The sequence below is a fragment of the Saccoglossus kowalevskii genome, chromosome 19 (assembly GCF_978046115.1).
Source record: "Saccoglossus kowalevskii chromosome 19, keSacKowa6.1, whole genome shotgun sequence".
Taxonomy (NCBI): Eukaryota; Metazoa; Hemichordata; class Enteropneusta; family Harrimaniidae; genus Saccoglossus; species Saccoglossus kowalevskii.
The window spans coordinates 21635612-21648296 of record NC_140659.1 but is presented as its reverse complement, the minus strand read 5'-3'; positions in this window follow the sequence as shown (position 1 = coordinate 21648296).

Genomic DNA, 12685 nt, shown 5'->3' with positions numbered 1-12685 from the left:
TGAATCAATATAAAGTTAAAATATGCACACAGTATATGCATACTAAGTATGTTCCGAGTGGATTTGACTTGGCTGAAAGTGACTGGACCAGCCACAATGTGCTGAAGATGGGAGGATATCAAAATAAGAAGAATTAGGAAAAACTTCAAATTGGCATTCTACTTATTGCGCCTCTAATGGCTAAATAAACATTTAAAATTATATAATAATTTGTTAGTAGTGAGAATGAGCCGTATACCACTATATATGGGATGTTATATTCAGCTGAGCAGACTGATAACTGACAATTATTGCATTGTAGAATCTTGTTTCCGAAGTGCAATCAGTCAATCTCACATTAAATCACATTAAATCAACATACTCTCTAATCCGCCTCCACTAAGGACTGGAACTCACTTCCCGATCACATAAAAAGTATACAAAATAGACGGTCTTTCAAATGCCACTTAAAAAGGTATCTTCTAGAAGATATGTAAATTTTACTTTCCTATCAGCATTATGTGTATTTGTATGTTACGTTGTTTTATTTTATCAGGGCGTGTGAGTGTTTCTGTATTGCTTTATGTATTATAGTGTTCATTACATGCTTTAACTACTGTAGAATACTTTATTTTAGCTGGAATTAATTTGCGCTGAAAAGACATTTTGGGTATTTTGTATTAAATTTATTTTCACTGATTTTTGACAAGTTGAATGTAAAATATAAGAAAAAAGTATATTCACTGGATTTTATTTTCACTGACTCATTCCTTCAGCGAAAACAGCGAAAATAAATTACATTTCATTCATTCATTCATTCATTCATTCATTCATTCATTCATTCATTCATTCATTCATTGTAACAAATAACATTCAAGTAACAAATAAGATATGGTTAATAGTTTTAAATGCAGCGGAAGAGTCAAGGAGAGCTAGAAGGGCTCGTTGTCCTACATAGAAATATCACTGTGGACTTCAAAAATCCGTTTCAGTATTGCGGAGTTGGAAAACTTTAGAAATGAAGGTGCTACTTGAAATAGGTCCGCTGTGATAAATATCATTTATTTGAGAAACATCATTACAGTGGTTCATTTCTGAGAGTATAAAACAGTTGAGCAGGAAAATTGATGAAAATTGTGTAATATTGTCAAGAATCGTTTCAGGTAGAGATTATTGGACTATGATCTAGGTGTGCAACCTTTGACCTTTGATAATTTTATAGACATTAAAAGTAAAATTTGGTCGAAAAGATGAGATCATGGCTGATGTGGTGTTCAAAGAAACAGTAACTACTTGGCCACGAGAATTGTCTGCATTCAGGTTGTTGTAGTCTTTGGTAATTGTCACATGCATGTAAGGCAATTGTATAATTTGAAGGCACTGACGATGATTGCCTAGAAGTGAGGCTGTACACAGACAACGCCTCTGGTTTTATTATTATGGTATAGTTGTTGGTTTAGCGTGTCTGTTTAGCTGACAGCCATATGAATATAAGACACTGTATACATTTCCTGTACACGAAGCATGAGGAACAACGCAATAACTTGAGAATAACGCAACTAAAGTTTATTTGCAGAAAGATTAACATCAATATGACATTGTATTTAGATACGATGCTATTGTTGCTATTTGGAAAAAAAAAACGATTTAGCATTAAATCTAAATCTAAAATACTCCGACATGGCTCAAGACTAAACAGGCTCATAGCTTGTAGGTCTGACACTGTATAGTGTCTCCATTATAGACTGTCTGATTAAGATACGCGTTGCTAGTCGTTGGACACGCTCCAGCTCTCCTTCGTCCTGAATATTATTGACATTCTAGGCCGTATTCTAAAATTGAGATTACTCGCGATTGATATAATAGGCATAAAGGTGAATTAGTTGAGAGAACTGTCACCATCCTCGATATAAACACAAGCAATACGTTGTCAAAAAAATAATGGTTATCAAATCCTTTTCAAACATGTTCATGTTTTATGGATGCTTAGTTTGGACAATCATTTCATTGATGTGTAACTGTTATGGAGATACCTTTTTAATATTGAATCAATATTTTAATATTGAAGAATGGAATGGAATTACACTTGTAATTGTGTCATCGTTTTGATTGTATGTGATTAAATACTATGCACATTATTTTATTACAATTCTTATTCAGTATTTTGCTACGGACAAGGATTCGTTAGTTATGCTATGTTTCTAAATATAATTTAACTTAAAAGTATTGATTATCAAATTTCGCACAATGATTTTTTATTTGGTATATTGAAAATGCAATTAATTACCCAATACAGTTTAGATATGATTATAATCGCAACATACGTGAGAATATGCAAGGCAGTATTAAACATATGATACATTGAAAGTACTTTACTTTTTTTGCCGGGTCTTGCGTACAGGAAAAAAGGGTCGTGGTAATTGACGTAATTTAAGCGAAAAAAAAACATTGCATTAGCACACAACTTGCAAATATTCGGTCTGTTACCTTGACTACAAGCCTATTGAAAGACATATACAATAATAACTAATTATGTGATTTGAATACCTAACGATATGTTAAACAGAATGTAACTCCAAATATATGTTGTCCGCTTATTTCGCCGTATCCAATTTATGTATCTGTATATATAGGAAAGGCAAGTATAGGAAATGCACATACGATTGTTGCAGCAATTGAACATGATATTGTGTGATGTTCATAACTTGAACATTGGTTATTCGGCACTCTGTCGTGATTTCGAATGCCAGATCAATGACGATACGAATACCATATTCAGTTCATTGACCTAAACCAATTTTCAGTGTCGAACTCAGTACTGCTTATCCGCCTACTCACTGAGTCTACACGTCGATCGATTACACAGTTTAGGAACTTGTAGACGAAGTGGTTATTTTTAGGAACATAAATTATATAAAATAGAGATAATTTCGATTGATCAAACAACATTATTCGCCTGATAGGCTTATCATGTAGTGGATAATAAATAATTACGTCAACGTATCCAGTGATGTTACGTACGTCCATCTGTAGATAAGACGAATCTCGCTTCCGTTGCACGCATCTTGCCGACTGATAATGACGTACTCAACTCCCTATGTTACATACTTCCGTATATATAAGATTCATCATGATAACATTCCAAGTCAGGGGGACACATGCAACTAAAGATTACAAAAAAGTATGCACGAAGACAGTACAGCGGGAATATCAACCGACGCACAACTGAGGTCGATTCGACGGCGTACTGTCTGAGTGCATATTTTGCGGTATTCTCTTAATAACCTTATTATTATACATCTTTTCCTCCCAATGATACATCATGGGAATGCCAAAATCCAAAAAGTTTAAAACAGAATCAGAATCTTTGTTTGGAGTCCGGTCAAACACTGGTGGCAGGCTGCAGCCATGTTTGTTTTTATTATTAGAAGGTGCGTCAGATGGAACAGCTATACAAGACAGCACCTCGTGATGGTAAATGGAATGAAGGCTAATTGAATATATAAAGAGCAAAATTAAACATCAATAAATATCAACGACACCATACACATGTACAAAAAGTGTGCCAAGCACAATTTGAATCTATAATTAAAGATTAAAGAAAATAATTTCCAAAAAACTAACTAATTCTCTCCCTAAAAACAGTAGCGCTACGATTTACTGAATTAGTACAGATAGTATACAGTATGTAAAAACATGTATTGGGTTAATATGTCTACTCGATTTTGTACGACTTAACTTTGGTTGTAATTAAATCTTGTTGCCAATCGTATTGATCTAGAAAACATGTGATGGTCGGACGAATCAATATCGAATAAATTATTAGACAATGTGTAAAGCGTACGTCAATCATTGCTTGTCATAGTGACAAAATAAACACTAACACCCACAGAAGCGCTCATAATAATTTTTAAACAGTTCCTTAGAGCATTTAACTTATAAATTTGTATTAATTATAAACTTGTGTTCTACACTACCAACAATTAGAGTAATTTCCTGCCATAATTCAGCTGCTGCTATAATTTGTATGTCACAGCATATTATCTAATCACACACAGAGGAAACATTATCGACGTACCATTCGTTTCCGTTTTGTCCCTAAAAATAAACAGCTACTATTTACTATATATCAACTAAATGTTGTCTTGTAAAAACGCTTCAACAATTAATGTATAGATCTGGTAGCAGACGTAAACATTGACAGAGAGACCCAACAACTTAATTACGACTCTTGTATACACTGAATGAAATAAACACAACATGAATCATATTTAAATTATGTATATTTCCGTAAAGCATAATCCCAGCTCATAAATTCACCTGTCTTTTACAATACACTATTCAGACACGCATCACCAATTTATGTTAAAGGTAGTCCCCTGAGTTGGACACTTCTCGGTGATGGCTCGTACGACGAACACGAACTCATCAATACAGTCAACAATAATTTGATTTCGGTTGCCCTGTCACAATACGAGACAGTCTTTACATGATTGCGCTGGGGCCGTATATAAGCGTTGTTGATCAAATAATAAGAAAACAAAACATCCATTCTGTATACCGTCTAGACGGTCATTCCTGCGAATACCTGCCATTTGCATCTCTGATAATTAAACCACGATCAGCGCTTCCTAGAATGAGTTAGCATGAAATTGTTTATCATATTCTAGTCGTTATTACAGCACACTAGTAATATTAATTTAAAAGCAGTGAAGTGTGAAAAAGGCCCATATTCAAGGAGTTACCCCCTCATGATACGGCGCACATTGTACCCAAATTACTTTGTCCAAAGTCATTTCGTATCACGTGGTCATTTCGTACCACGCACCCACTTTGTTCAATTTATCTCCTACCGCGGGATCACATCGTAACAACCTCGACGTTACTTTTTACCACACGTTTCAAATCAACATGAAACATCAGTTTGAAACGTTCTACAAGGCCACATAGTGCCATATTGTAATATTATATTTGTTCATATGTAAAACCATAGACTTTAAAACAATACGTCTAAAGACTGTAGTGAAACCCACATTTTGTGTTTACGAAATACAGTTATAATCCCTGGTAGATAGCCGATTTGGATTTATTTGGCCCCAATATATTGATTAGATTAGATATATTGAGTTGATTAATTGTATTACATTAACATCAAATATGTGAAATTTATAAATATTTTACAAGTTAGCTAGTTTTCATATAGTTAATATTATTTTTGTATACACCACCCTCATGAGGTACATCATTTAGCAAGCTCGAAAACAATGAATAAATTAACCGTTTGATGGTGGACGTCTTGCCAAGATGGCCGACGTATATGAACGTGTTCATTCAATCAGGTTACGTGCTAGGCATCTCACCCTCCTAAGGCGACACGTGCACCTTCCATGGTTTAGTGAAAATATCTAAGTGTGTGTTCACCAATACAGTCCATAAATATAATGTTTGAAGTAAATTGTGTCAGTTCAATATTCCGTATTATTCCTAACGTGTCATCTACATTAATTAACCTGGCGAGTACACGTTTTCAGCTGATTTAATTAATTAATTAATTAATTAGTTCTGATAACCACTGAAGATTACTATCTTAGTGGCGTATGCCCTGGGCAATATTTGTATTTTATGTTACTTATTCATTTATTTTATACGTCAGTAAACCACAACTGTGCCGTGGCGGTGGTCATAGTGCATAAATTACTAATGTATACGCTAGAGTATATCGTACGGGGACTGTGAACAGCACTGTGCTTAGGAGAAGTTGCGCTTTGTTGTTATCTAAGTCAATAGATATGTATATGAAAAACGTGCAATGCATCATCCGGAGAGTGATAAAAATCGATTTTTAGTTACGTCATTCTTTGTTCAAGCTGTAAATTGTATTTATTAAATCAATGTACATATTTGCATTTACTGGATAAAATTTGAGTCGCACTTTCATTAAAAACGTTGTATCGAAGTTACCACTCCCCGGGTGGTTTACTTATGTTAGTGCTTGTGTCAGTCTGTCTGTGTAGTCATGCGCGCTTAAATGTATTGCTTTGGATGGTTTATCCACTAACAGTTGCAACAAGAGAGATAATTAACTTCCGGTTTCGTTTCACCACAAATGGACAAAATAACTAGTGAACGTTTTACAGACGATGTTTGTAATTATAACGCACATGTAATTCAAATTTGTAATTTGGCGGCGGCCATATTTGATTTCGCCTAGCTACTTGCAAAAAAGCTATATTTAAACCATCATTAGCCACTTTCTTAGCACAGATTAGCACAAAAAATATGGATATTTCACTACATTAAAAAATGCATGTGTACCAAGTTTGGACTAGGTAACACTGCAATTCGAACGGAAAAATCGGGAAAATGTATTATTCGTGATTTACATGAAGACAAACTAATCAGATATTTAATATTACCCTAATTGACATGAATACCAAGTTTTGTTTCATTTGAAATACTAGTATCAAACATTAAGCATCAAGAATGAAAGAAACATCGAGACAAAAATAATAGATACCCAAATATTCACTTTTGTGCTTGTGATTTTTGTGACCAAAACATAGACTACTTTTGCTTGAAATGTTAATGGATTGCTTAATATAGTAATCATTAACACGTTTCAAAGTACATGTATACTATTTTGCTGAAACGTTACTGTTAATGTATAAAAATTACATATTTTTTTCCTTTTCTTCCACCTCATGTTCAACAAATCACTTTCCAGTTTTGTAAAAAGGCTTTTAAAAATGTGCGTTATTGATCTTTTGATTAGTATTAACATTGTCATTAAATTTAACTTTTCTTTTCACACTAGTCGACCCACACTAAGTTAAAGCTACTACAAATTTTAGTATATTTTCTCCGTTTACGTTGTACTATTACAATCACCCGTTTCGTCTTCCACTGTTTACTCATGTCCTTCCAAAATGCCATGTACAATTCACGACATAATACCATCATATTGCAACCAATTACCATTTACAAAGTATTTTTTTTTCTGAAAAATACTCACACTAAACAAATTAAGTTGGAGTTCAACTCAATGTTCATTTTGTTTAGTTTAGTAGACTCTTTGATATTAGTAGACCAATCAAAATTCGACTCACTAATAGGCAAAGTAGCCACATACTACAATCACCTTTGTGTCGATAGAAACTTAACAACCTGCCGGTAATTTGAATAGGGTGTCGTCATAGCAACATCAGCGAGATCGAGTAAAGAGCGATTCTCAATGTGCATGTAGAATGATTGCAGACAGATAGTCAGACAGGCATATTTTACAAACGTTTTTATCATCTCCCACTTTTCGATGCAGAATACGAGTAAAAAAACTTTGGAAGTAATTACTATCCAAAGAATAACACTACACGGTACTGCCGATTTATTGTTTTCATCACTCTCCGCATTTACTACCCTGACGCAATTGGGTAACAATAAGACCATCTACCACCGTGATAGGGGAACATACATACAGGTTGCCTTATCAATGTTACCGTTTATATTATTATATGATTAAAATATAATGCCATTTAGGGGGATTGCACCTACTATTCATAATTTCAACTTTCAATATCCACCATGGTTCTATGAATTGATAGCGTCTAGTAAATCTTTATTATACTCCACACCTGACAGATCGCACTGTGCCATATTAAAACATCCGTTAATTTGCATATAGCGTGTAATTTATTGATCATGGTGTCGCCACTCTCCACTATCAAGGATGAGAAGACAATCACTACGGACCTTAAGTCTTGATAGTGTACGAGTGACGACCATGTTCGTAAAACTCGGCACCTAAGTAATATGGACACGTTTGAATTTGTCATAATAAAATGCTGTGTGACAGCAGAGTTGATAAACAACCATGACGTAATGTCGAATAGTTAACTCATGAATAAACAGAATACATTGGGATGATGCATACATTCGGATAAACGGTGAATCCATCTATCATAGAAACTCATACATGCTGCTATGTTGAGAACACTTGCCGCCTGACGAAGAATTTGACGTATATTTGATGCAATGTGATGTAATCCTGGGAAAAATTCAAAGCAAAATAAGGTAATCGACACGCTACATTGAATTATACATTAGACCAAGACGTATGGTATTATCAGGGGGGAAAGATGTACAACTGACAAAACATCAAATTGTTGAAGTATAAATGAAATGAACGAATACTGACACTATTTGCCGCTCCTCGTATTTATAGCAAAAATGTGATACAACTATCAAATACTAAAAGCCATTAGATTTCAAGACTCTAATGTTTATTTATTCAACGTTATCGAAATGCTTCATAAGAGGCTTACGTGTGTCTTAACTCGTACTTACGCCTTCAAATATCTACATGACTTTTGCTATCATCATGAAGGGAATTATCATTTTTGATTATAACTTTCGTTGAATTTTAATTTTTAATCCACTGCTCAGGACGACGCTTTATTGTATTAGGCAACATGAATCACTGAGACGCATAATTTGTCAACCACCGAGAAATCGGTGCTCTATTTTTTCAATTGTTATAAAATCAAGCAAATAAAGGAAGAGATGTCAGCACTAATTATTAAACCTCATTAAACAATTTGAGACCGTTTCAGCTAAGCCTTTATGTTCATTTTCAAACCTTTTATTATTATTTGATTCTCTGAATCCTTATTATTCTCTTTTGAGCCATTATTACTCCATTCAATATTCTGGAATAAATAAGTAAAATATATAAATATTTCTCTTTATCAAATATTTTGAAATTGTTTGAAATTGTTTCATTTGAAACTGAACATTTATCATCCCATTTTAAGCCATTTTTAACTCTTTCTAAACCCTTATTATTCCATTCTAAACCCTTGGTATTCATTCAAGCTGCAAAAGAAAATGCGAGGCACCATTCCCTCTGCAGATATAGGGCCAGCTTTTGGTAAGATGTACCACCTCACCTCCGTGATAAATGTTATGCGAAGCATTAGTATACAAAGCTTTGATTGGCTGGCATGGTAATGTTCTGATTATAGAAATCTATAGTCCCCCTGCACTGATTCTAAGCTTACGTTTTATTTAGAACTATGATTGACATATCCCACCCTGTATCGGCACATCTACATCTAAAAAGCTCCTGGGCGCATGAGAGTGTACTTATGCTCCTCGAAAGTTCTCAAAGTTATTCAATGATTCACAACCCCCACTGAGACTTCATACTGAATGTAATCACGTCCTGGTCACCACACTGCTTACGCATTATCAATCCTTCAGGGGGAAAGTCTGCCTGTAAATAACACACGGTGATGAGACTGCCACGTAATCAACAAGCTCTGTAATGAAGTCAACTCAGTGTACTGAGTGGACTGATGCGTAGCACAAAGAACGTTCGCGCCATAGTATAAATAGAATTGGAGAAATGGTGCATATTGAAACGTTTAATGTCAGATTATGACACAACAAATGGTTCTACTGAGATCTCACTCAATGAACCCAAAATTACAAATGAAGTAATAATGGGATGTGCGAAATTCACTGGATCGGTTCAGAAATCAGAACAGTAGATAGATCATAATCTATAGGAGATGTTAATGATACGATTGGACAAAACGTAGCAGCGTAAACATGGATATAAAGATTTAAATGAAAGTGAAAAATTGACACAATGGGCATGGAAGATCCAACAAGAACACGATTCAGCAGGTTTTGACACTGACTGCGAAGTGCGCTCTAAACTGAAACAAGTCTAAAAACAAACAAAATTTTTACACAGAAGCACTTGATAATAACGAACTCTTCAGAGACTAACGAATCGAACTGCAGAACAGATCTGAGGGACTTATCATAGAAGATGTAGAGGATCTGAGCACCATTTGCGAAAGGCTATCTTAGAGGACTGAAATAATTGAGGTGAAACAACAACGAACAAGAATTCCATCAATAGATCAAGAAAACAGACAACATAAAATTAAAAAAATATAAATAAAGACAAACACAACAGCATTTTAAGCACAAAGCAACTAGTCAGCAACACGTGGGCAGAATATCGTGATGTTTTTTAAAATTTCAAGATATCTGAAGATGAGAACTAACACAATACTGAAAATATGGCAGATAGAAAAAAAATGGAATCGCGTTTAATTTCTCTGAATAAGCCAGACAGTGCCTGGAACAGTAACAAATGCACCACAATAAACAAAATGAAATTCTTAAAACTTTCTATTTTCTCGATAGTAGAGAGGTATGGACACTGAGAAATGTTTTAGTTCACGGATTCGAAGCTAGAAACAAGTGAACATTCTGACTCTCATCGACATTAAGTGTGCGGGGGTGTGTGACTTTGCCTCCATTACTGCTAACATCGTGATATACGTTTTTCTAATCATTTAGTAGTTCTCGTTTCTATATTGACAATATCCAGGAAAACACTTTCAGCGTATGATTAACTGAACTGGCGATTGTGTTAAAATAATTCGAATTGACATATTACGATTTGGCAAGTGCACAATACGATATCGGATTAATACTGTAATCTATTAAATCATGTACACATCATTGAATAAACTTTATACATAATGCGTAATGTCATGATCCTGTTAATCACGACACTCAAGCCTGTAATATTGAATATTTAGTTTTTTTGTTTCCGAATTTCCTTAGGCGACAAGTTGTGTAATTCTTAACTACACTCTGTTATATGCCTGTGTCTGCCTTCATCACGTCCCCTGTGTTTTGTGACATAATTGATTAAACACGAAAGTGCATGCACCATCTCCAAGTCATTTTAAAATGCAGATACATTTTGGTAGCTGATTCAAACGAATTCCTGGTTTGATGCCAGCTACACATGCATTGCTTGCGTCATCGAATTAAGTACTGTCACATTCTAGCTATTTTTCCTACAGTTTTGTTCTTTGACAACACAGTCACATATTTTGCTAAATCCCGGCTCAGTGAACTGGACGCTGACTTATAAAGTGTGCACATTGCGCTGATTAGACAAATATTTTGTTTTCAATTCCTTCTCATAACATAACAAGTATACCCGCTTGATTCTGTTTTCACGAACAATAATAGTGCGAAATGTCGAGTGATATGTCGGTATATCCTGCTGGCTTGTTTTGTTTACAGTTTTGACAAGGTGAGTTTCATATATTGTCCACATCCCACATACAGGACGTTGCCACAAATATACCAGCCCTGTATAGTAAAGTACAGCTTGATTCTATCCAACCTCACTCATTCACAACCGTTTATATGGTCATATTCTAGTTTCAGGTTTCATATTGTCACGTTAATACGGCTTTCATAACGTGCGAGAACATGATTTGAAAACGCAGAAAATAATTGTTGCCCCTGTCAGTGATATCAGGACATTTCGAACTACAAACACAGTCTCACAATGCCGCCCGGTTTTTCCATCAGCCGCGACGTTATTCGCTATAAATTATAAATTCGTATATATAAACTTGCATGAATTTATAATTAATGAAATTATTGAAAAATATAAACACAGTGGACGCAAGAGCAATTACAATTTTAGATTACAAAGGTGAACTGGTCTTCACTAGACTTTATAACCTCAGCATAAACATCGGTTTCTTGTTTTACTTTGTCTTTATTTCTATTTTTGCATCATCACCATTCGTGTCAAATGAATGCATTGCGTACTTTGATTGTCAGCTTTCTCCAGGTCCAAATGTTCATGATTATCAGTTTATCTTCTGATGAAAGGGGCTTAATTTAGCTTCCTCCCATCACAAAAATATATTACAGTGACTTTTACCGTTCTATAGGCAACAATATGCGACTTTCTAGGTTAAAATTGCAGCACATCAAGGTTTATAACTTTGACTAAAAACGGACCATTTGTTATAATCACCATACGCTAATACACACATATCATGCATCACTATAGAGCACCTATCTCTTTCTCCTAACATTTCAAATACGTTCTCAGAGAAGTAATTGAATTAATTAAGTACTGATTCCAGTTTTTGTTCTCCGTCCGTTTTCGGGAAAACAAGAGTTTACTTTATGACATGCGCTGTCATTGAGAAGATCCGCGCTTCCCGTTTGTATACACCACGTAGCGCGCTAAAACACGTTTTGTCGGTCTTGCTGGCAGGTTATTTCTTGTTGTTACCAGAGCCTACTTATTCTATATTTACCCACGTTTTGGTAACACAAGAAATTGAACACTTCAGCAAGTTATTGATCCACCTCAATTCATATTCCAATTTGAATTCCTGAACATTTAGCAATAAAGATACAAAAACAGATAAATAGTGGGTGTTACAGGATTACTTTGCATGACGTACGTGATCCACCGCATCTTCCGAATTGTATATTGCTGTGACTCCTTCTGATGCGGAGAATGACAATTGGTAATCTGGGAACATTAAACACAATTTTAAAATCAGGTGAAAGATAAATCGAGTTTTTTTAAAACAAACTATGTAATATATTCAACAGCCATTTTCAAACAAACACACAAACAAGCCAACCATCGATTCATCCGTACATCTCGTCCATCAACCAATTATCCAACTTACCAAAAATACGATCATTAACAAATATGTTTAAGCTCATATTGCGCAGATGTATACGAAATCGATTCGTGCATTGATCACACAGTAATTTGATGTAATAACAAGGTAGCTATGCAAACGTTGAAAATAAAACTAAATTAAGTATAACTTCCGTGGGACATCAGACAGGAATC